The sequence below is a fragment of the Onychomys torridus genome, chromosome 3, assembly GCF_903995425.1.
Source record: "Onychomys torridus chromosome 3, mOncTor1.1, whole genome shotgun sequence".
NCBI lineage: Eukaryota > Metazoa > Chordata > Mammalia > Rodentia > Cricetidae > Onychomys > Onychomys torridus.
The window spans coordinates 65,086,799-65,111,884 of NC_050445.1; the positions used below are offsets into that span (position 1 = coordinate 65,086,799).

The 25,086-nt window shown below is 41.6% G+C and overlaps 1 protein-coding gene across 2 annotated transcripts in view; it reads left to right on the forward strand.

The window, feature by feature from the left end:
* The window catches only part of Cdk6 (cyclin dependent kinase 6), a 209,254-nt gene that overhangs the window by 14,244 nt on the left and 169,924 nt on the right, over positions 1-25,086 (forward strand). The gene's annotated exons all lie outside the window — the stretch shown is intronic.

A 25,086-nucleotide genomic window follows, 5' to 3' on the forward strand; every position in this document is an offset into this window, starting at 1 on the left:
TTAGATCTGTGTCCCTGAGGGCTTGTCAGTTACCAGTCTTTATGTGTACCAGGATTGTTTGCTTTGCAGGAAACCAATCTCCAAAGATTCTCCTTCGAGAACATTTCCCCTTCCTTCCTACCTTTGACATTCCTCTCTTACTAGTGTTCCAGGATAATTTTGGTGCTCATGTGTTCTGGGAACAAAAAGCGAAATGCCAGATAACTCACAGATCAAATGTGCCTTAGGATCTTTTCATTTAGATTTCAATTGATAGAGCTGCTGTGTTTAATACACACTGTTGGGGATTCATTTATTTATAAATAGCCAATTGCACATTTGAACAGATAAACCAATGGGCAGTATTTTTCTACTGTTAAAAAAAGTGCTTCACTGTTAATTATCCTTAAAGAATTTTTAAAAATAATTTTCTGTGTACGGGTGTTTTTTCTGCATGTATGTATATGCACCATGCTAACTAGAAGAGGGTGTCAGATCCCCTGGAACTGGAGTTATAAATGATTGTGTTAGCTTCCATGGGGGTACTGGGGAATCAAACCTGGGTCCTCTGGAAGAGTAGCCAGTGTTCAGGGTGCCTAATGTAACCTACTATATTTCATTTATTTAAGAAACATATTCTTGCCAATCAACAGTATAAACATAAAAAGCACAGTCATTCTATTTTTTGCAAATATTGTGGGTTGACCTTGATATTGGAAGATTTGGGGGTGTTAGCTCTATTGTAGGCTTACATGAAGTCTATTGAGTAAGGTCCTTCAAATACATTGTAAATGTTTCTTGGTTCCTATAGTTTGTTTTCCCTATTGTTGTTGACTTTAATGGTGTTTTCATGCATTCTTTGTGCACATGTTATTGTGGACAGACAGACCTTTCCGGTTCCTGCAGATGCCCTTCCTAACCTATTTCTTTGATTTTACTTGGAATAAACCTTAGAGCATGAGCTTGGGGCTCATCCCTACACCACTCTGAAATGCTTCCTATGTTTCAGGGAAAGTGTTTTAAGTTGCCTTATTGGTGCACTCTTCAATACTATCTCTTCTTGGGTACATCCCTGTCTTGAAAACTGTGGACCTCTGGTATGGCAGTTAGAACATTTATTTCCTTATATTAACTGTTACATAAAATGCATTAACCTCCTCCTCACCTAATCCTAGTTGTAGGATCCCTGAGGCAGAGTCTTGTGATAATGTACACCCAGTGGCAAAAAAATGAATATCTAGCAAATGAATGATGTCATAGAAAAGGGGGTGTTAGAGAAAGGACCCTTTGGATCACTTGTATTACACGGAAGCATGTTGCATTACATGAAAGAGTGTCAAATAAAGAGGTTGAGTTGTTTTCTCAGAAGTAGATGATGATGTCTGAGAAGGTAGAGTTCTTACCACTGAAGAAGTATTTGCTGAGCATCTTTGTTGAAATGTGATCTACACAGTGCTCTCACACTGAAATGTCTCAATCTTGCCCTACCCTGTAAACAAAAAACACAGCAAGATCAGCCAGGTTGATTAATGAGGTTTTGAAGCCTCATTGTTACTAGTGTATGTTTGGATATGCTTGGACTTTTCCTAATAGTAAGAAATATACCACTCCTGGACTAGGAGTTGGGAAACTGTTTTTTTTTTTTTTTTCCCGTCCCCTCAGTTTATTAGGGGTGTGATCTGGGTAAGTTATTAATATCTCTTGGGTGCCATTACTCAACGAAAAAGGAGGAAGTTATTCCTATAATTTGGATGTTAGTGGGTTGTCATGATCAAATGAAACTGTTAAAATGTCAAATTGTACAAAAATGGAAATTATTAGCAAAACTAACTCTGCCCTCAAGCAGGAAACATAATTTCATGGAGAAAACTGCCATATGCACAGGAGAACTGGAAGTATGTATTTTCATAGCTCTCCCAACCCATGTGACATCATGAATGGATTCAGTGTTACAGTAAAATAAAATCTTTAATCTGTGTTGGAAATTAATGTTCAGTTTGCTCAGTGTTGCATCTCGGTAATCCATTCAGTTCTTAGAATTTTATTTTTCCATGTGAGTGTCTGTAGAGCCTCCTGAGGCCTCACAGGTGGGATCTGACTTCCTTTGTATTTCATATTTTTGATTCTTTTTTTTGAGCTGAGAATCGAACCCCAGGTCTTGCGCTTGCTAGGCGAGCGCTCTACCACTGAGCTAAATCCCCAACCCTGTATTTCATATTTTAAGATAACTCAGATTTACCAGGTGCTTGCTAGCTCACGTTTAATTTTCTCCCACACTTATTTATTGGTGCTTTTCTGTGTGTCTATGGTGGACACTCACATGCACATGAGGAAGAAGTCAGAGGACACCTGGGAAGGCTTGGTTCTCTCCTACCATGTGGGTTCGAGGAATTCAGCACAGACCATGGGGCTGGCAGCAAGTACCATCTCTACCACTCGCACCTTTTCAAATCATAAACTCTCAAACAATTACTCATCTTATGTCTCACATTTGAGCTCCTCTGCTTAATTTCAGAGTCTGTTCTTGTCACATAGCTGCTTCATAACGCTCACTTGAGATGAATCAAGGATGTGCTCTCTTGAGGGGCACCCATTTCTAGAAAACCCTCTTTTTGTCTTGCTGCCTTTACTGAAAAGCATTCTCTTAACCTTTGTGGTGGGTATTCCTAACAGTTACTATAAAACATTTACTTTCCTAGCATGCTTCTGGTTTTAAATGGCCTACAAGTATTACATCAGGAGTGTTGCCGCTTACTTAGCAACAGAACAGAACAAAAGGCTTTTCCAAGGATAGATTTCTAGGCTTTGGGGTACTGACTTTGAGCAATATACTTTTATTTGCTGCTGCTTATAATTATTTTTAGACTTATTTTTCTGGGTAGGTGTTTTGCCTGTATGTATGTATGTGCACCATGTGTCAGTCATGTGGCTGCTGGAAACTGTTCCTGAGTCTTCTGCGTGAAGAACAAATGCTCTTTGCTGCTGAACCATCTCTCTGACCCTAAGAAATATATTTTTTAAAAAAATTTAGTGGAGACTAAGTGAATTGATAGTGTCAAGTTGGGGGTTTTAGATGATTTAGTATGTATCCTGACCCTATAAAATTGTTTTAGAAAAATACTGAGGAATGATAAAAATGAGGGTTTTTTTTCTTGTTGAACCTTTAAGGACCAAGACATGTTTGAGAAGTTGGATAAAAGGGTTCACAGAGCTAATTGTGAATGAAGAATATGTGTGACTTTTATGATCTTTGAAATAACACATTTTTTTACACACTAGTTCACAAAAATCGTAACATCTCGCTAGTCATTCCAAATTATTTTAACTTTTTGTGATTTAATTTAATGAACTTCTCAATTTTTAAACTACCACTGATGCCCACTGGGATCAGAGATACACCAACTGGTTTTGCAGGGGCAAAGTCTTTTGGAGTTTTACTTTCTACTTCTGGCTGGCCTGGAGCGATGCAGTTGAATCCATTGGTACAAATCCCAGGTCTAGAAACCAAGCAGGACATAGTAACACAAGCCTGTAATCCTAACAGAGGTTGAGGCAAGAGGATTGGAAGTTCAAAGTCAGAATCTGCTACATAGCAAGTCTGAGACCAACCTGGGCTGCAGGAGGCCTCATGGAAGGAAGGAAGGCTGGCTGACTAGCTGCTGGCTTTTGAGATGAATCAAGAGAAACCAGTCTATGAAAAGTGGTACATGTTTTACTTCAGTTGATAAAACAGGAGCCGCACCCGTCATTAGGCAGTAGAAACTGGTCTAGGATGGACTGTGTGTCTGAAAGGACTATACATGCTCTGCAAGGAGAGATGATGGAAAACACTGGTAGGTGTTGAGCTGAGGAGGAAGGAAAGAGTCTGGGCTCACAACTAGGTCTCAGTATAGCATGAGATCTGAAAGGAAAGAAATCTCCCGCCATGTTGATGAAAGCCTTGAGCCTGTGCTTATGTTATGAATAAAATCAGTGTCCTTCTTAGAATTCTATAGGAATAAATCCCAGTCCAGTTGCTTTTCTTGAGGACCTTATTCTAACTGTTGTTAAATGGTGTAAGTTGTTAACACATTGCCCACTCACTTATTGCTTGTAAGAATTGATGTGTGCTGTCTACTTGCCATTAGAGTAAGATTGCAAGACTCTTACCACATTCTGTCACTGCGTTACTTCCTGTATGTAGAACAGTGCCCTGCAGGGTCTTTGTTAAGCAGCTGTCAAGTGAATGAGTGGGTAGATAGACAGATGAAATCTTACTCTTGTAGGATCATTGATAATAAAATGTAAATTAACACCAAAATTCAGGAGGCATTTTATTTTTCTGTCTAGTCTTTAGGATGAGACAGTCTTAAGAATTATGGTAGTATGTGGTTCAGTCCATGGCTGTAAATTGGACTATGGGCTAGGAATAGGATGCAGGAGCTCTTTAATAATGTAATGATTGGCAAGCCCACTAAGCCATGAGATTTCCCTTGTGAGTTCTCCCACTACCAAAACTTTGTATCAATAATAGTAAATGATAATGATACTTTCTAAGTGATCATTACTCTTTTTGCAGATTTGATTTAGATGTTTTGGTGAAAACATGACTCTTGACTATGAACTTTTATATGATGGTTGCTGTAGGTTTTGTTTAGTTAGTGTAAGCTCTTTAAGGCCCTTGCATAAATAGCTGTATCTGTTTTCTTACTGTCTTAGTTAGGGTTTCTATTGCTGTGAAGAGACACTACGACCATGGCAACTCTTAGGAAACATTTAATAGGGGCTGGCTTACAGTTCAGAGATTTAGCCCATTATCATCATGATGGGACACGGCAGTGTGCAGGCAGACATGGTGCTGGAGAAGGAGCTGAGGACAACAGAAGTGAACTGTGACACTGGATTTGACTTGAGCTTATATGAGACCTCAGAGCCCACCCCCACAATGGTACACTTCCTCCAACAAGGCCACGCCTCCTAACAGTGCCACTTCCTTTGGAGGCCATTTTCTTTTAAAGCACCACACATATCAAGACTCAGACGCTCAGCGCTGGGACTCCTCTGCTCTGTGCTAGGATTACACGCACCTCTTCTGATCAGCTAGTGTGCCGTGGAGTCAGTTGGTCATGATCAGCTATGGAAATAGTTTTTTAGTAAAGGAGGAAAGAAAGGAAGAATAGAATAGAAAAGGAAAAAAATTGCTATCCCAGTCACTCGTCAAGTATGTTACTGAAGTTCAGTTCCAAAATTTGCAGAGGAGTGAAGTTGTCAGTTTCCAAAGTTTCATTTTATTTTCACAGTGATGTTTGGATTATTGTCATGAGTTTCCTCAAAATTTAGAGGTTTGTTTCAGACATGTAGTTGGGGAAGTTCAGCACAGTGAGGGGTGTTCCTCTGTCTGACCCCCCATGTCTCAGATAAAAGCTAGAAGTGACTCAGCAGCTAGGAATCCATGTAAAGATTGTGTATTAAGTCTAGTAGTTGTGGCTTGGTAGATAGATAGATAGATACAGCCTGAGTACTTGATCTGGGTTGTTTATCAGCACCTGTACACCTGTCCCAGGCTTTCTTTAAGAACCAAAACTCCCAGGGGAGTCTTGGCCCTGGAGGAGATGGGAATGAAGGGGAGGGAATGGGGGGAAGGTGGGGTTGGGGGCGGGAGGGGGGGGGACAGGGGAATCCATGGCTGATGTGTAAAATTAAAACATATAATAAAAAACAAAACAAAACAAAAACAAAACCTTCAGAGTAGTTGGGCTTACATGGTGTCTCTGGGTTCCAAAGCCAGAGTCCCCAAAAACAGTTTTGCCAGTTTTGTTGGTTATAAGTGAATTCAAACCCACAGACTCAAGGGAAGGGATCCTGTAACACACCGTAATGGAGGAAGGCTAAAGAATTGGCCACCTCTGCACTGTCAGCCCTTTTCCATAGCCGTGACATCAGTACTTGGTGCTCATCCAGAAGGACATATGATTAAATAGCAAACAAAAGCCAAAATAATGTGGCTGCCACCTGCCACCTGTACTCCCAGCACCCCACACACATCTTCTTTAACGGTGTTTTGGGTGCTGCTGGTAGCTGCCTCCATAAACCTAGTAATATGCTAGTTCTGTGTTGACATCCAACTCTAGATACTATCTTCGGGCTTCCTGATACAAAGATGAGAATGTAATTTCCTTCAACTGTTGCTTTTGAAGTTTTTTGGTATCTTTATTTCCTATAATAATTTTGAGCAACATCCCAAAGCATTGTTTATTATCATTCACTCTGGTTGCATCTCCATCTTAATTTAGTAAGAAGAGAATATCCCCAGCTTCCCTCTACTCTACAGTCCCTCTAACAACGCCATGTTTGTTGGTTCTTAAGTACTGTGTTCTCTTCTTCCCTGCTTCCTGTAAAGTTGATTCGTGGAACTGAATGCCAGCAAAATGCTTACATTTATTATAACCATAGAGAGTTCAGCACAGGGCCAAAGAGTGAGTGTTCCTGTTTTCTTCTGCACAAGTTCAGCTTTGTAACTCATTAAGACTTTGTAGTCTGCCTTCCTTTAGATATTTCAAAATTGTGTGTTTAAAATTGTGAGCCATTTTAGTGTACCTTTTATTCAAGGGATGACTTTCTTGTACTATTTTTTTCTCCCTGGAGTTTATGGTTACCTTTGTATTTTTCGAGTCTTTGTCAGTCATAATCATATTCTTCAGAGATACCATGTCTAAGTGTGGTGCGCTCTCTAGTCTGTTTTATTTCGTTGAACTGGCTAAGCATCCCATGAGACATGACTGCCAATATAATCAAGATCTAAAATACTTCCCTTCAGAGCCTTGGCAGTCAGTGGCCTCACCTTCTTGGACTCCTGGCTACTTTTCTTCCTATCATTATCTAATTGTCCTTTCCTTGAATTTAATATATGTGGAATTAAGGAGCAGGCTCGCTCTCTCTCTCTCTCTCTCTCTCTCTCTCTCTCTCTCTCTCTCTGTGTGTGTGTGTGTGTGTGTGTGTGTGTGTGTGTGTGTGTGTGTTGTGGCAGCAGTGTGGTTTTGTTTTGCTTTGTTTGTTTTTACTTTTATGGAAAATACTTTTGAGATTCATTCATGTTGTTGACTCTTTATGTAGTTCATTCTTTCCCATCACTGGATTTTACCACAATTTGTTTATTCATTTACCTATCAATGGTCAATTTGTCCTGTTTCCAGAATGGGGCTCTTAATAAATGATGCTTTTATGTCCTCTCATATAGGTCTTTGCACTAGTATGACATGTTTTCATTTCTGGGGCAAACATCTAGAAGTGGGTTAATGATTGGCATGACAAAAGTATGCTTAATTTTTAAAGAAACAGCCTAACTTTTCCAAACTGGTTATGTTATTTCTATTGGCAAAATGTGAAGTTTCCATCCTTCCTAACACTTCCGAGTCTTTCTAATTGTTGCCATTCTGTATTTGTTGTGAACTGCAAAATTGATTTCTTTAATGGCTGTGGGTTGCTATAGGATGAATCACACTTCGTAATACATGTTCTCTAGGGGTTTATGTAATGTGTATATTCCATCCAAGATTTGAGTTGAGTGGTTTGCATTCTTTTTATCTTTTAAATGTCTGTAGTTCCTTCTCTCATTCTTCATGTTAATAATGTCTGTTTCCTCCTTTTTATTGTTCTTTTGTGGGTTTTTAAAATTTTAATTTTATTTATGTGCATTGGTATTTTGCCTGCGTGTATGTCTGTGTGAGGGTATTGAATTACTTGGAACTGGAGTTACAGACAGTTGTGAGCTGCCATGTGGGAGCTGGGAATTGAATCTGGGTCTTCTGGAAGAGCAGCCAGTGTCTTACTGGTTGAGACGTTGCTCCAGTCCATTTTTGTGGGGTTTTGTTTGTTGATTTGTCGATTTTATTTTCATTTAACCAGTCTTTGGTTTCATTGATTTCTTTTGTTGTTATTTTTGGCATTTATTTGCTGCTGCCTTCCTTTTAATACTTAGTTGTCTTTTATTCTTAGCTTAAAATAGCAATATTTTAATGTAGGCATGTTACTTGCTCCCTACAAATTTGTGCATATGGTGGTTTCATTTCATTCAATTCAGAATATTTTTAAACTTTTATAACCTTTCTTTGACCTTTAGATTTTTAAATTACTAAGCTGATAAAGGGTTTTACAAGTATTTTTCATTCTAATTAAATTCTGCTGTAATCTGAAAAATATTCTGTATGATTTTAGTCCTTTTAAAATTCAATAATAATTCCTTTGGTCTACCAAATAGTTTGCCTTGGCACCTACTCATCATTTTCTGCCTTGTTTTATTTGTGTTTTCCTTTAAGTCTTTTGAGTATGATTAAAATACTTGTAACCACTTTAATGTTTTCCTGTTGCATAAATGATGTCATTTCTGCATCTACTTTTGAGGACTGATTTTCCTTTTAATTACAGCCCACATTTTCCTGTATATCAGTCTAACTTTTTATGTTGAAGGTCAACTATTGTGAGTGTTACATTGATGAGTGCTAGGTTTTGTTGTGTTCCTTTGAAGAGTGTTGGCTCTGTAATAGGCAATCAAGTTCGGTTGAGATTCAGATTGATCTTTCCACGGCTTAGTTTATCTCATTGTTGCTATTGGTGAGGGGACCTAGTGTTGGCTTTCTTCAGGACTAGCTCAGTCTCTTGTGCTGTCTTCTTTCACAAGTAGTACCCTGGAAGACTGCATGCCCTCTATAGCTCTAGCAATCATTCAACTTCCAGCTCTCTGAGACTCTTTTCTCACAGGTGTATATTGTTTGCAAGCTTGTCCACAATAAGAGTTTCATATTCAGAAGGTCTTGATGGATTCCATGTGGATCTCTGAAACTTGTATTCTGGACAGCTTTTACTATTTGTTTCTCTATCCTCCTTGTCTTTTCAACTTGGTTTCTTGTCTGTTCACTTAGTGAAACTCTTAACCTCCAGTATCTTCCCTGTACCTGTAATCTAGAAATTGCCTTCAAACAGAAAGCCGGGCCAGCCCAGGGCTCAGCTGTGGTCTAACATCTTAAAACATTTGTTTCTTCTCTTTATCCAGTTTCTAGTTGCTGATGCAGGTGAGAAGTCTGGGTCCTCTCTTCGTGCCTTGGGTGTCCAGTAGAACATTTTACTTTTGCATGTCCACATGAGTGTGCATGCACATTCATACAGGTGTGGGGTGCACATTATTTTTGTGAGTGTGGGGGTGGGCAAGGTTGACATTGGGCAATATCTTCAGTTGCTCTACACCGTTCTCTTCTGAGACAGGTTTCCTCTGTGAATCCAAGTCTAGCTAGCAGGCTTATAACTTCTGGCCAGCCTAGCAGGCCAACTCATGCTGGGGGTGCTAGGATGATAGGTACCTTTCATGCCTGCCCAACTTTGTTGTGGCTACTGGGGATCTGAACTCTGGTCCTCACACTTGCACAAGCTCTGAGCCACCTCCCTGCCACTCTGTATTACATTTTAATAAAGCACGAATAGCTAATACAGCTACTGAATGGATCTTTTCCTCTCTGCTAATTTTCACTTCTGAGTCAATTTCTGAGAAGTGTGTCTGGAGTAGGCAGTTAGAAGTGGGAGTATGGTTTGTAGAATTTACTTTTGGGTCAGTGAGAAAAACCAACCGTTAGGATATGCAAGAATGTTCAATGCTCTTTTCCTCCACAGTGCTGAGCATGAGGGTGGCAGTGGGGACGCTGACCAGCTCTGAGATCAAATGTCAGGTGTTCAGCTTACTCTGTGAGCTGCAGTTCCTGTTCCTCTCCCCCACTGAACCTTCTGGCTCTTGGTCTAGTTCCTGCTTCCTCCTCAGCATCCTCATGGCATGTTCTTGAGCATTGGACTCTTTCCAGTAAAAATATTTGTGTATGCTATTGATATTTACTGATTTATAAAATATACATATACATGTAGATACAATATTATGTATTAAACGAAATTAGCGACTTTGAAATGAAGGGATGGAAGAAATTCCACAAATAAAGCTGTTTCCTGCGTCCCCAATGTATCTATTTTTCACTTTGAAGTTCATTATCCCTTCAGTGATGTTCATTTTCACCCATCTGGAAAATGTATTACACGCTCTAGTGTGGAGTGAGTCTGTGTGCGTACGTGTGTGCGCGTGCGTGTGTGTCCCTTCTGTAGTCCGGGCTTGTTTCTTTCCCTTGGCCATCATCGAAGAACGAATGGAGACAGGGAGTTGAACTAAGCCTGCCACTTTGCAATTCACTGTGCTTCTCTGGTGGGTGAAGAACAGTTGCGGCCTCAGGATCACTGGGTCCTTTTCAGGAAGTTCTTTTGATACAGCAGTCCTTACATTTGGTATGTCAGAGGAAGGGTGACCCGAGGAAGGAGAGCACAGTGGGGTAAGAGCAGCTGCTCAGAAGTGGGAGGGGGTGGTCGCAAAAGCTCTGTGTTTGCCCTGTGTAGTTTACCTTCTTTTAATTTGGGAGACGGTATTATCTTTTGGGAAGGGGCTATAAATGTACAAGCATTGCCTCATTCTTCCAATGCCTGTTGCACCTGGCTGTCTGAATTCCTTCTCATATTGTAAGTTTCATCCTGGTAATAGACCATCTCGAAGCCAACAGCTGGTATAAACTGTAACATGTGAGAGAGAATATGACATCATATTTGGAATGTTGGCCAACTGATTTTTCCTAAGGGAAAGAAACTAGAAAACTTAGAGAAGTAATTAACTATAAATTAATGCATTGCAGGAATTTCCCATGTCTGATGATTTAAAAAGAATAAATTCTCCATGCAAATGAATCATTACCAACTCAACTGAAGCTGGTTGCATACTCAAGTTTTCTCACCATGGTGTGTTGCTGATAGAGACAGGAAGTGAAAAAGCAAGGTCTATGAGATCTTTTTTTCAGGGAAGTCTCTCAACCAGTCTTTCAATGTTTCTCGTTTAGGCTCTGGTCACCAGGGTAAATGACTCAAGGTATCTAATGCTGCTTGGCTGTTTTTAAAGGGGGAATTTCCCCATGTTCTCGCCTCCCTAAAATAGCTAATTATATACTGGAAGTTTCAGTACTTTGTTCGGAGCTTGTGAAGTCAGCACATTCTGGAAGCTCCCCATGAATGTGAGTCTGAGCTGGCCTGATGCTTTTGTTTCTCCATCTCTGCAGCTAGCTCGGTACTGTAAGGATACAATTCTATGGCTCTTTCCCCTCACATTTGATGTGGTAGTTTGCATACAGCTGCAGGGTAGACAGTTACCTTTGAAAGGAACATTTGGCCGCTCTAATTTGATTAAAGAAAACCACCTCAATCATTTCTAGACTGAGAACGTTTTCATTTTAACTTGGCAGTAAGAGTTGGGAATGTCCTCACTGTACTTAGATATGTGTGGAGAAGCCGTTGGGAACAAAACCAGCGGCTTCAATGAAGGATGTTTTGATGCTTTTTTTTTTTTTTTTTTTTTTTTTTGAGACAAGTGATATTATATAGGATTGATTCTATTTCTTTCTCACTCAGCTTTCTGCATCCTTGATTTTTCACCTCCTTCTTTTTATGATTGTTTACTTTGTAATTCTGATAAATACCTAGGTTCTGGCAAGTATAGATTGGCACTCTAAGGTGATTTAGGCCTCTGAGTCCTGGAACATCCTCTGTCCCATTTTTACATAGAAGGAAGATTTCCAAATCCCAAGTTACTATGAATTACATGTGCTTTCTTCACCATTGTTGGGAGATGCCGGAAAGGATTTTGGATCACAGATCAAGGCTAAGAGTTTGGTTGTAGCTTGCATTAAAGAAAATTGTCCCTGTCACAGCCTATAGACCCTGTGCTAGACAACTGTCTCCCAGCTGCAGACCTGTTCTTAAGCTTAGAAGTTCTGATCTCTCTCTCTCATTAGTGTAACTCCAGAATTCATCCTGTTGATTGTGGGTTGGCATCAGCTTCATATGTACACATGTGTTATGGAAAATAATTGAGTGAAACATTAATATCTACAGGACAAAGCATGGACAAATTGTTAAGCCTTCATTCTAATATTCTTATATACACAGTACTCCTGTGAAAGACATCGCAGTTGATAAGTTTGAGTGTGGGAATGCTTGAAAAAACTGGAGAGTATGTATGAAGCACTGGCAGTAATAGACAGGTTATTGCTCAGTCACTAAATATCATTACCCAGGAGTGGAGATCAGATGTTAACTCACGTTTCTGTTGGTTTTTTTTTTTTTGAGCTGAGGATCGATTGAACCCAGGGCCTTGTGCTTGGTAGGCAAGCACTCTACCACTGAGCTAAATCCCCAACCCTTAACTCACGTTTTGATTCTATGCTGTTTACCTCTCTAATCTCCAAATAGCTTACTTGCAAGAGAACTCACATCAGGTTTCTGAAGTCATGTGCTAGAACACAGTAGGTCTCTGGAGTCATGTGATGAGAGAACACAGTAGGTCCCTGGAGTCAGGAGCGTTATACTTGGCAAGTAATGAGTTGGGTGACTGTTTCACTGTCCTCAGTACAGCCAGTCAGCACAATGTCTTGGTGGGATTTTGTTTGCTTTTTCATTATATGTGATTGCTTTTACAAAGAATTATACCTTTGCATAATGCAGTAGTAGTGAAATCTGTCTCATTTGCTACTGCTATCCCAGGCTTATTTTCTTCTGTTTTTCCGAGCCTGAGTGACAAATATTGATTCAAATCCTGCAGAATTACTGAGTGTCTTTAATGAAATTCACAGGAGCTAGCCTAAGACCCAAATTTTATTTTTCAAAGATCATATAGTAACAGGACTGGAGAGATGGCTCAGTAGTTAGGAACATTGGCTACTTTTCCAGAGGACCCGAGTTCGTTTCCAAGCACCCACATGGCAGCTCACAACCATTTGTAACTCCAATTCCAGGGAGTCCATTGCCCTCTTGGGACACATGTGGTACACAGAAAAAGAGCACCCATACACATACAATAATAAAATAATAGTAATAATAACTATATAATGAAGGCCAGGTATGATCATGTAAGTCTGTAGTCTTAACACTGGTATGTGTGTGGAGGGGGTGGGGGTAGGCAGGCGGGAAGATCTGGAATTCAGAACTAGCCTGGGCTCCATAGTGAGAATGGAGTCAGTACCACCACCTCCACCTCCACCACCACACCACCACCACACCACCACCACACCACCACCACACCACCACCTCCACCTCCACCACCACACCACCACCTCCACCTCCACCATCACCACCACCACCTCCACCACCACACCACCACCTCCACCTCCACCATCACCACCACCACCTCCACCACCACCACCACCTCTACTACCTCCACCACCACCACCACACCACCACACCACCATCACCACCACCTCCACCACCACCACCACACCACCACACCACCATCACCACCACCTCCACCACCACCACCACCACCTCCACCACCTCCACCTCCACCACCTCCACCACCTCCACCACCACCACCTCCACCTCCACCACCTCCACCACCACCTCCACTACCACCACCACCACCACCACCACCACCTCCACCACCACCTCCACCTCCACCACCACCACCACCACCACCACACCACCACCTCCACCTCCACCATCACCACCACCTCCACCATCACCACCACCACCTCCACCACCACCACCTCCACCTCCACCACCTCCACCACCTCCTCCACCACCACCACCACCACCTCCACCTCCACCACCTCCACCACCTCCACCTCCACCTCCTCCACTACCACCTCCACCTCCTCCACTACCACCTCCACCTCCACCACCTCCACCTCCACCTCCACCACCACCACCACCTCCACCTCCACCATCTCCACCACCTCCACCTCCACCACCTCCACCTCCACCTCCTCCACTACCACCTCCACCTCCTCCACTACCACCTCCACCTCCTCCACTACCACCTCCACCTCCACCACCTCCACCTCCACCTCTACCACCTCCACCTCCACCACCTCCACCATCTCCACCACCTCCACCATCTCCACCACCTCCACCTCCACCACCACCACCTCCACCTCCACCACCACCACCACCACCACCACCTCCACCACCACCACCACCACCACCACACCACCACCACCTCCACCACCTCCACCTCCTCCACCTCCACCTCCTCCCCCTCCCCCTCTCCCACCAAATGCCTCATTACATTTTTATCTTGACCATTGTTACTTACTTCAGCACTGTTCTCGTAGCAACAGAAAAGGAAGCTAGGGTAGGAGTATTACTCCCATTTCACAGATAAAGACAGAGTTTGAATGACTAGACCACATATCTCAACTCTAGGGTATTATTTTCTATACGGTTTTCTAGTGTGGCAAGCATTTCAGTCATGTAAAGATCGTTTGGATTTGACTGTTAAAGGTTTGGCCGATAAAATGAATATAAACTGCTGATAAAGGTACAATGAGTTTTTGAGGAAGGTGCTGTTTCATGTTCTGTTGTTGAGAATTGGAGGCATAATAATTTAATTCTGACACAAATAACACAAGTATTTTTGGTTTTGATGCTGGGGATTGAACCCAGAGTATCAAACACACACACACACACACACACACACACACAGTTGTAGCTTACACTGAAGAAAACAGATCCTTGTCATAGCCTGCAGACCATGCCAGACCCTCACCAAACAGCTGTCTCCTGCGTACAGACTGTTTGAGAGCTACAAAGTCTGATTGCTCCTTAGTGTATTTATTCTGTTGACTATGGACTGCCTTCGACTTCATATGTGTGTTTATATGGATTATGGAAAATAGCTGAGGATATCTATGTACACGTGTAGATTATGTGTGTATTGGTCGTTTGTTTTATTAGATGTTGTAGAGGCATATGCCTCTATGCTTAAGTTGGCTTTTGTGCCTGCATTCAGCATTCACAGTGTACACTAAGCGAGAGCAAAGTGGCAGGTGAAAGGAAGGCTCACCTTTGAATCTGGCACCAGAAGTGCTGACAGTTGGGTTGGAGATCCTCTTGCTGACTCAGCACTTCCTGGTTTCCCTTTCCAGCCAGGCTGGCATCAAATGGCTTTGGTCTAAGCTGAGGGTTTCTTAGAATCCTTTTTTTTCTTTTTCCAATCATAAACGGAAATGTTCAATTATTTCTTCTTCTTTCTGTTCTCAATTCATTGTAACTTGGGTGAACTGTTCTTTAGCACAGCACCGGAGACTGTGTGCTCTTCAGTCCTCGGCCTAAGGAAGTAGAGTTGGCCCTGGACTCTAAGTAAATACATCTTTACCTCTCGGGACAGGCCTGCTGTAAGTCTCATGGTCTTTACTCTTTCTGTGCACACTATTAACAGACAAAAGCGGAAGGAAATGGAGTTCAGACAGCTATAGTGTTTGCTCCTCGGGCTTACCAGAGGCTTAGAGACTGCCACAGCAAGCCGAGGCAGTCTCGGGTCCTCTTCCACGGTCCCGTGTCACTTTGCCGTGGAGTGGATCGGGCCCACTGCTTCAGCGAAGGCAGATAGCTTTTGGTCCTCAGTGTTGCGTTTCAGACTAGCCAAAAATGTTAGACCCTTCTGTTGCCAGTGAGCACAGTTGGAGATGGAAATGTTCAGAAAACCCTAAAACTCGGGATTCACTGAGATTTTGTAGGCTGTCATGTGATCAGGTGCAGACCCTGGCTGACAGTTTCTCTGTGTTGATATTGGATTAAAATATATGAAGTTGTATAAGAGCTATTTTAAACATCAGGATATTCTGTTTCTTTGGAAATGTATTTTTATTCAGGAAAATATTTAGTAGTTTACAGTGAAAAAATTAGCAATGTTATACCAAGAATATGGCTAAAATTTTTCTTTTCCTGTTGCTGTGATAAAATATACCTACAAAAGCAATTTAAGGAAGGAAAGACCAGTTTATTTTTACTTGTGGTTCAAGATACATTCCATCTTGGTGGTGAGGTCAAGGCAGCAGGAGCTCCAAGAGGTTGGTCACATCACACCCATAATGAGAAGGAAGGCGGAGCCGGATGAATGCAAGCTTGCTAGTGCTCGGCCTGCTCTCTGCTTCTTCCAGTCCAGGACCTCCTGCCTCTGGTTAAGATGGGACTTCCCATATCAGCTACTATCATCAAGGCATTCTCCCTCAGGAAAACCCAGAGGCCCATCTCCCAGGTGATTGTAGATTCTGCCAAGATGACAGTGAATACTGGCCATCACCATGGCTATATTTAAAAAGCCAGTATTTACTATTAAATGTATCTGTGTGTTTTCGTCTTTACTGAGGCTTCATAAAGAGGAAGAATCTCTTACCCTTTAGCCACCTGCTAATAAACAAAAGCAAAAACCCTAAATAAAAGCCCTGATCTTTTTGTGCACATAATCCAAAATTTAGCTTTGAAGTAGAGTCATGTTTCATAATTATTGAAAATATGCAGTAAATATGTAGTCTTTTGAATGTCTTTTACTCAGAAACCTACTTCTATTTATTTGGCTGGCCCTACTGTCTGGAAATGGATTATGTTCTGGTTGTTCATTTGACCATCCAATCTCAAAATCCTTAAGAAATTATGTGAAGAGCTTCATTCCAGAGCAAGAGATTGTCAGAAGCTGTTGGAAAATTGAGAATGGAATTTCACTGCTATCGTTGCTGATGACTAAAATATAATAGTAGGTGAAGACGGACATTGTATAAAGCTAGTTTGTGCTGTTGGAGTACCTGCTGATTTCACAGTAAAGCATTTAAACAGTGTTTACTGTCTAGGTTCTAGAAGGTACTTAGCGAGTTATATGTTTCAGACATATTTGTGACATTCCTATACACCATTTGGACAATTGTACCTTATGAACTGATCACTCTGAACCGTCACAAATGACTTAAGAGTATAACGTTAATGTCCAATATAGGTAAGACAAAAGAAAACCTCTCTCATGAACTCTCAGATGCTACTGTAGGAATCTGAAAGTCAGTACTGTGTGCATAAAATCTCAAGCTTCTGAGACTGTGCCACAGCATGTAAATGGACATTTTGATCAATTTTTTTGTTATGCTGATTCTGTGAATATTGTGTTTACTGAGCTATAGTTTAAAAAAAACACACTAACATTCACAGAAACAGAAAGATACTATAGGAGGTAAGTCCAGCCATCAAAGAACGAGAATAAAATAAAATGTCATGTAAGGCCAAAACTCCTAATGGATTTTTTTTTTTTTTAAACTGTGAAGAGGATACTTCTAAGACTTATCTTTATTTGAATCCCTGTAAAATTGGAGTTGTCACAAAGTGCCTCCTGTGGGTTGTAGTAAATAACTTACTTGGCTATACAGTTCTATTCACAGTGGGCGAGAGAAGGGCTGCCATGCCTGTAGGAAAAACAAAACCAGTTGTATTGTGATTTGCTTATAATATCTCACTGTTTGAATCTATTTGTGGACAGAATGTGAAGAGGCTGAGATAGCCATGTTAGAGGTTCAGTGGACATCTAAGAGGGGTTTGGGGTTTGTGTGTCCTGAAACAGAATGGAGCAGGGACATGCAGCCACAGCAGAGTCAGGGATAGTGCGTTTGGAAAAGGTAAGTTCTGAGGGGAGGATGTGAGTCAGAGCAGAGTTTATTAGCTTGCCTTGCCTGCTGGACAGAGAGTTGGGGCTTTTGTCATGCACTTGTATGCATTCTTTATTAGTGTAGTCCCACATACACTGCATGTGTACTAGTCTCTACCCCACTAGAGTGTGTGTGTGTCTGTGTGTCTGTGTGTCTGTGATGGTAGTACAAATAGCCCCAGGCCACCTTCAGACACTGGAGTGCCTCTGGCCTGCTGCAGAGGTCGATTGTCACCCTCTGGGTGGGTGGGTGGGAATTGATCCCTCTTCTCAATCAGCTGTTTATTTTCATACGCTAACTTTGAAAGGTTCACCTGAAGTCCCATAGGCCATCATCTTTGCCCTATTCTCTCCCAAAATAATAAAAGTCAAGCAGGAAGGTAATAGACTAACAGAACATGAGACAAAAAAGAAAAGAAAATTCAGAAAGTAGATAAAAAGAGAAAATGACACAAAACCAAGATGAAAATTTTAAAACAAGTTATTCTTAGAGTTTGAAAATATAATCCAAAGGTAAAAGTTACTGTGACAAGAACTCCTGGCTCAGAGAAAGCACCTCTGGCTGGACTCAGCAGGAGAAGTGGGGTCTAGAAACACAGGGAAGTAGCTCTGGAAGAACTCAGAACCTCAGTGTGCTTTATCCTCAATTGTTAATCTGTTGTCCAAAACTTGAATAAGCGTGCATTTCCTTCTTTTCTTCTTGCATGTTTCTTTTGGGGCAAGCATGAGATAAATTCACCTAGAATTCACCCAGCTTTTAGCCTGGGTGGAAGAAGATGCGGGTTAACAGCGCTATTGTGCTGAACATGCTAACAGTTTTTGGTCTGTTCCACATGTTAAGTTTCTGTTGGCTTTATCACCAACATTATCATGCATGGCTTACCATGCCCATTATCTCGTTCTGCAGACACAATTGTCAGCTATTAAAATATAAACTGACAACTTTCAGCACAGAGATATTTGGTAATCAGCTGAAGTATTTTTAATTCCCGTCATAACCCCCAGACTTCCCTGCCTCCAGGTTTTCAGGGATACATATGCAAATCTACTTTACATTTAGTTTTGTCTTTTTGTAGAGATGTTAGTAAAATAATGAGAAGTTAAAAGTCAGGGATGTTTGGGGACCACAAAAGGGTGTTTAAGAGCCCACAGTTGTTCATCCATAATAGAGTCATTTTTAATAGTTGTAGATACATCTTCAAAATTCTTTGCTGAACTGGGTGGTGGTGGGTCACGCCTTTAATCCCAACAGCAAAGAGGCAGAGGCAAGTGGATCTCTGAGTTCCATGCCAACCTGGTCTACAAAGCATGTTTAGGACAGCTAGAGAAACCCTGTCTTAAAATACCAAACAAATAAATAAATAATAAAAAAATTCATTGCTGAATATTGGAAGCTTTTAGTTCATGGTTTCCACACACATTCTCTAAGTGGAAGTCTCCCAACTATTAGGATTAATTAATTAGTGTGTGTGTGTGTGTGTGTGTGTGTGTGTGTGTGTGTGTGTGTGTGTGTGTTCGTGCACATGCATGCACGCCATACGTGTGCGATAACACACTTGTAGAGGTCAGAGAACAGTTTTCAGGAGTTGGTTCTCCCATTACCCAACTTGGGTCTCTGTTATATCAGGTCACCAGGCTTGGCACCAAGTGCTTTTTATCCACTGAGTCATTTCACAGGCCTGGAGGGTAGAAATGTAAGTGATGTATGAAAGCCAGGAGAAGAGAATCACTTTGTAGATCAGGGCCAGGCTGGTGGATTTAAGGTTGAAGTCATAAAAACTCACTATAGCTACCCTCCAAAGGAAGGGTCTCACGGCAAGAAAACAAGGCTCTCGTGAGAAGTTTTCTCCATTTGGCCTCCTGGGACAGGGATTCAGGACTCTGGGAGTCTCTGGGGAGTGCATGCTGTCTGGTTCTAGGGGAGTCGCCTTGAGATTTCCTCTCTCTGTCTGCCCTGCCTCCTTCTCTTGGTGCTTCCTGTGTGTCTTCCTGTCTCAGGCTCCTTTGTAACCTCTGTTTCCATGTGGCTGTTGTGGTCTACACAGCACCAACTGCATGGTTCCCCACACTGATGCCTTCGCTCCTGTTAGTGCTCACTTTAGAATCTGAGGTATGGTGTGGAGAAAAGCCTCCTGCACAGAAGGACTGACTGAGAGAAGCAGCTGTGGCGATGCTTGTTGCTATGGTCTTAGCCTCTAACAAACAAAACACTGTGTGTGTCATGAAGACAGAGCTGTAGAGTACGTCGTAAGCCATTTTGAAGTTTACATTTCAGAGCCATTATGTGTTAACAGACAGGTTTAAAATCGCATTCCGAGATTTAAAGGAGGAGGGTGTTCTTTTGTTTTTGTTTTAAGCATGCAAAGCCCTCTCCAATATTAACTACAGTAGGATTTTAGAACAGGAGATCCCAAGAACTGTGGTGGTGTGGATGAGCGTTACCAATCCTTGGCCGTGGTGATCTCTTGAGTTCACTTGCTTTGGTGGGTAAAACCAGGTTCTTCATAACAAAAAGTGAGAGCACCGTGGTGGAAAGTGGATTTTTATTTCAAACTAATGAACAGGAAACCTTGCTTGCCTGGAAAACACCTTACATAAAATTAACTCACTAGCGGATGCTGTAAACGACAAACTCCAAAGTGATGTCTCTTTGATCCTTAGTGGCTTGAGCCATAGAAAGTGAGAACTTGCTTGGAATAGTTGAATGACTCAGCCTCCTACCTGGCCTGTGCCTAGCTAGCTGTGCCAGCATTAGTGTGTCTACTTTTGCGGACTGATTGGTTGTTGAGACTTCAGCTCTTTGAGTTAAAAGAAAAGGCACTGTGTATGTAGAGGTGAAGAAATGATAAACTGCCACTAATTGTTTGTGCAGTTCTTCTGTTTAGTCTTTAAATCTGTGATTGTAAGGGAATGGATTTGTCTCCCAAGTTTACATTATGGCAGCTGTATTGAATCAGGAGTGACCAGCCCCAGGGGATGTTGGGTAATCTTTGAACCCGTTTTGCCTGTCACAGATGGGAAGAGATGCTTCTGCTGTCTATGATAGAAACTATGGGTAACAGACAGCTCTCTACAGCTAACGAAATTTAAAATTTGACAGTACCAAGCATTACAGAGGTACTGTTTAATACCAATTTATAGAAGGCAAAAAGTACTTAAAGGTCTATGGGGTAGATTGGAGAAAATGTACACTAATTAATACTCTGATACCCAAAATATCAGCACCCCCAACATTAGTGTTTTCCATTCTCATCAGTGGCTGTGAGAAGAAAACCCACAACAGGTTGGAAAGTTTGAGGTTTTTTGAGAATGTAGTCTGGAACTGGAACCCTGGGTATGAAGGTTAGAGGTCAAAAGGGTTGCTGACCTCTTTATTTTGCCAGTCATTGAGTTTTTGAGTTTCTTATATTTGGTCTCTGTTAGGAAATCGGGGGTGGTTTTTAAGTTGTTTTTAAGGTTAACCGGATTGACATTGCTCTTTATCACCTTCACACATCATAGAGGTTGAGTATTCTTTTCCTTTTATGTCTCCATTTATAAAGTGGCATTAATCCATATGAGGTAATAAAACAATCAGTGAAGAAGTGGCCCTTACAATTAATTAAGTTGAGTTATATGGAAACTTATGAATATTGTAAATGGCTAGTATAGGCTTCACTCTCCTTGTTTGGGGACGTGTGATCCTTCATGCGTGGTGTGCATGTGTCCACTTGCTCATGGAGGACAGAGGTGAACTTTAGTCTTCAGGCACTGTCCACCTGTTTGGTGAGACTCATCTGCTGGATCTGGAACTCGGTGGTCCAGCTACTGGCTAGCAGCCGGTGTGGCTCTGGGACCCTCCTGTCTCCATCACCCCTGAGCTGGGATTACAAGTATTACCCAGCTCTTTGCCTTTTCATGTGGATCCTGAGGAGTGAACTCAGGACCTCATCTTGTGTAGCAAGCACTTTGCTAATTGAGCCATCTCCTCCAGAGAGAGAGAGAGAGAGAGAGAGAGAGAGAGAGAGAGAGAGACAGAGACACAGAGAGACACAGAGAGAAAGAGAAAAACAGACACACACAAACAGATACACACAGAGAGAAACACACACATACACAGATACATACAGAGAGAAACTCACACACAAAGACACACACAGAGAGAAACTGTGTGTGTCCGTCCCCATCCTCATGTGTCAATCCTTTTCACCAAGTCACAAGCCCTGAAACCTGAAAGTGAATGTCTCCTCTACTTTACATGCTGTGACATCACGGTAAGCTTCATAGGTCCCCTCTCCAGTGTCCCTGGTGCCATTTCCCCTGTTCATTGTCATTGATCCTATCCTAGCCTTTCCTCAGTAGAGAACCGGCGACTTGCTTTTCTTCATCGTTTTTTGCAGTATCTGACTTGTAGTTAATGGTATACTTTCCTCCCATGTAATGTATCTACCATTTTGTAAGTTTATTTTTTTCTCAGTCATCTGGAACCATTCTACACACTCCTACCTGTTATCCTACACACTCCTGCCAGTTATACATGAGCCTGCCTCTGCCTCTCACAGGACCTGACTGCTTCCTCCAGCAGCTTGCTCATGTGGCTACCTCCTAAGAACTGCTTGCTTTTCTTCGCCTTGCCTGATTGATTTTTCACTCATCTTCAGAGATTAAACTTGGCTCCCTAGGAGTGTTTTCTGGAAACTTCAGTGCCAAGATGGTCACTCCTGCCTTGAGAAGTATCACCTGGCTTGTCTTCCCATGCTGTCACTATTGCCCCTGGTCTTTCTTCAACTACAGTGAAAGCTTCTTGCAAAAACACATCTTCTATCATGTGTGGTGCATATGTGTATGCATGACTGCATACATGAGTGCATATGCCAAAGTCTCTTTCTCTTATGCTCTTCACTGAACTCAGAGCTCACTGATCGGCTGTACCACCTGGCCAGTGAGTAGGCCTCCTGCCTGCACAGTTACTGAGGTTCAGGTACTTGCCACATACTCTGGTTTTATTTGGGTGCTGAGAATCCAAACTCAGGTCCTCATGTTTGCACAGCAGATATTTTACCAGCTGAATCATCTTCCCAGCCTATTACCTTTTGTCATTTTTGATGATTGGCATGCTGCTAGCCGATATACTTGTTGTTTGGTAGGTTGTGTGAGATAATTTATTTCCTTAAGAATTTAAGTAGAGGTAATATTCAGGTGCAATAGCAAGTATAGTATACAAGACTTAGTTATACCAGTTATCTTGGGCTACATAAGAGTTTGTTTTTAAAATTACATCAGTACTACTCAAACTGAACTATACTGTATGGCCCTAGTACACAAGTGAATGTAAAATTGCTCCTGGGGTATTTGGCAACATCTGAAGAGATTTTTAATTGTTAGAAATAGAAGGGTGCTACTGGTATCTGGTGCATAAAAGGTAGGACAGTTGCTAAGGACAGTGTGTGATTCACACCAGGGTTAGCCTTGGGTGTGAGTAGTACCAAGGTTGAGAAACCCTCCTTTATAGCCGTATGTGGGCATCCCCATTACCAAATTTTACCACCTAATGGAATGAGAACATGCAGAAACATAGTGTACTTTCATATCACAGAAATGAGCATGTGTTATAAACTCTTTAAGTGGTGGGGAATGCAGTTATATACAGAAATTGTGATACCCTAATGGTTAAAAAGACACACAATAGCTGCTTGTGTAATAAATAGGCACTCTGTCTTTAGACGATCCTTTAGTAATAATAGAGAGAGAATACCATTCTGTTCATTTGATGTACTCTATGATTTTAGAAAGTGGAAGACATTTGGTAACCCTGGAGCTCTCATAGAAATAGCAGGTAAAATTTTTAATAAACTAGAGTGCTTTCCAAAAGATTGATATTTTTATTGGAATACTGAAGCATACATCCAAATACTTTGAGAGGTTCCTTGAAGGATATTTGACAACTTTTATGGTGTAGGGACAATGGGTTGTCTTTCCTAACATGGCTTTGGAAGATACTCCTGCTGCATTCAATGGCAGAATGGAATAGTGAAGTGGAAGAGATCCCGGGTGGGCCATGCTAACCACAACCACTCTGTACCTTTGTTTACACCTTTTCAAAAAAAGAAAGATGTAAGGCGTGGCTGTGTTGCTTAGTTTCAAAAAGTGGTTCATCCTGGAAGAAGGAACTTAATGGAGAGATTGCCTTTATCTGATTGGTCTGTAGGCAAATCTGTGGGCTATTGTTGTGATCAATGGTTGATGTAGGAGGGCCCAGCTCATGGGGGAAGGGAGGGCAGTGCCACCCCTAGGCAGGTGGTCCTGGGTGGTATAAGAACACCAAAGCACATAAAATAAAAATAAATAAAAAAAAAAAAAAAGCAAGCTGAGGGAGCCATAAGGAGCAAGCCAATAAGCAGTGTTCCTCATTGGTCTCCGCTTCAGTTCCTGCCTCCAGGTTCCTGCCCTGCTTCTCTCAGTGACGGTCTGTGATTGGGATCCTGTCCTCCTCAGATGACTTTTGGTCAGTGTTTTCAGCACAGCAATAGAGAAGTGGACTTGAACAATGACCTGTGGCTTTAAAGCTCTATGTCCTTTCGATTTCAGGTAGTAATCAAAGATGTTTATTTATACAAAGCAATTTATAAAAGGACCTTCAAAGATGATAATAATTCCAGTTCACTTTTTTCAAACTTCAGGAAGCATCCCTTTCTGTGAAGAGCTTATTACATCCAGTGTTTAGAGGAAGGGCTTCTTGTTATAAGTAAAGACTAAAAAAAAGTCAATAAAATTTGTAATGTGTTTCAAAATGTCATAGTTGACTAATTTTGAAAATTTTGTTCGTTTTGTTTTATATTTATTACAAAGAAAATATTTTAAAAGTATGCATACTAGAATTCTTCATGTAATTCATTTTAAGATGGCTACTTGCAGATCTGAAAAGGTAAAACCCATTTGGAAGTTTCCCTGTGAAGCTTTTTAACTTACTGTTTTAGTAATACGTATCAGGCTCTGAAGAAACTAAAGCTTTCCCTTTTGCTAGATGGAAAATAAAGAGGCCTTGGTATTATCTCCCTTTGACGCTCTCCCCCCAAATGCCATGAGTCTATGCAACAGTGAGGTATGGATTCTAATGTGAAAGTTGGGTTTTGGTGTCTTTGCGAAAAGACTCTGAAGTTGATTCTGGAACTTTGATTTCCCTCAACTCCATGACTCATGAGAGGGATAGAAAATCCATAGGAGGGATAAATGTCTTTGCTTCTCTGCAAGAAAGGAGTTGTGGAGAAAGAAAAATTGGGAGCCTTCAGCAAGAGCTCTCGGAAGTGCTGGGATGGTAGGAGGACAGAGCAGAGGGGTAGCTGTAGAAGACTGACCTGGGCAGTAGCCTTGGTCCCTCTAAGATGCTTCCCGTATTCATTAGTGAACGAAGACTCCATGAGTAGTGAAGACAGTGCATGCTGGGAAGAGTCCTACCGAACAGAAATTCTTTCCTCATAAGTACCATCACCTCATAGCCATCAACTTGTAACTGAACACTTAACCGTTTCTCAGGCCTTTGTTGGCCTAGGCCAAATCATGACCTGGGTTTGCCTGAACAGGTTTCCTTGTTTTTGTTTTCTTCATTGCTTAGAAAATTCTGT